The 838-nt window shown below is 39.5% G+C and overlaps 1 protein-coding gene across 4 annotated transcripts in view; it reads left to right on the top strand.

Moving 5' to 3' along the window:
• SMG6 (SMG6, nonsense mediated mRNA decay factor) overlaps positions 1 to 838 on the top strand; it is a 239,990-nt gene that overhangs the window by 215,692 nt on the left and 23,460 nt on the right. The gene's annotated exons all lie outside the window — the stretch shown is intronic.

The following is an 838-nucleotide window of genomic DNA, read 5'->3' as shown; positions in this document are numbered from 1 at the left end:
GTCTCACACTGTGTGACACGATGACTGTCTGACCAGCGGGTTTTATAAACATACCCAAGTCATCATCATTGTGATTGGCTGTCAATATGGTCACATGATTGGGAATGACTCTTATTGGCTCCTGATTATAAGTAAAAAAACAGTGCATCTGTGCTACATGCTCCAAAAGGGCAATGTAGGTTTATGTTGTTCAGCACAGAAAGTAGTGCCTGGGGACATTATTCGACACATTGCAGGCAGTTACATTCTGCATGCTAAAATATATTATATATATAGATATATAGATCTATATATCTATAGATATATATGAGAGAGAGAGATTTTTTTTCTAGTCTCTTCTGTTATCCCCTAATTCCATAGCTTTTTCTTTCACAATTACTTATAAGTGACTGGCTTTTCATAAAAACAAATGAAAACTACAGAACTGCCTCTATTCAGTCTGTATTGCTCCCAAGGGGGCACATCCACATTAGCTTGGACAGCTTTTTTAGGACAGAAAAGTAAAGATGAAAGATAATACTAGGAGCTGTGATGTATGCTGCGGGTAATAGTACTTGCTGAAGTTAGCTCATGCATGTCGTTTCTATAGGGAACGTGTGTGAGCTGCCTTGCTGGAAATATGTACACTGTTATTGTCAACCAAGAAAATGTGGGTTGTCTGTCTGTCTCTGTTTTAAGTACTTTGAGTCTCCTGCCTCAAATTAGCATGTAGCCAGTGACTTCAGACCCCTGATCTGCATGGTTGTGTTAGGCGAATGATGTTAAAGGGGTTGGCATGAAAGCCAGGCAGCTAGTATTTTTAGACAGTGGTCTGCATTGGAAGCCTACGAATTTCTCT

The sequence above is a fragment of the Nanorana parkeri genome, unplaced genomic scaffold (genome assembly GCF_000935625.1).
Source record: "Nanorana parkeri isolate BGI_ZX_2015 unplaced genomic scaffold, ASM93562v1 scaffold269, whole genome shotgun sequence".
Classification (NCBI taxonomy): Eukaryota; Metazoa; Chordata; class Amphibia; order Anura; family Dicroglossidae; genus Nanorana; species Nanorana parkeri.
This window is presented reverse-complemented; position numbering and strand designations above follow the sequence as displayed.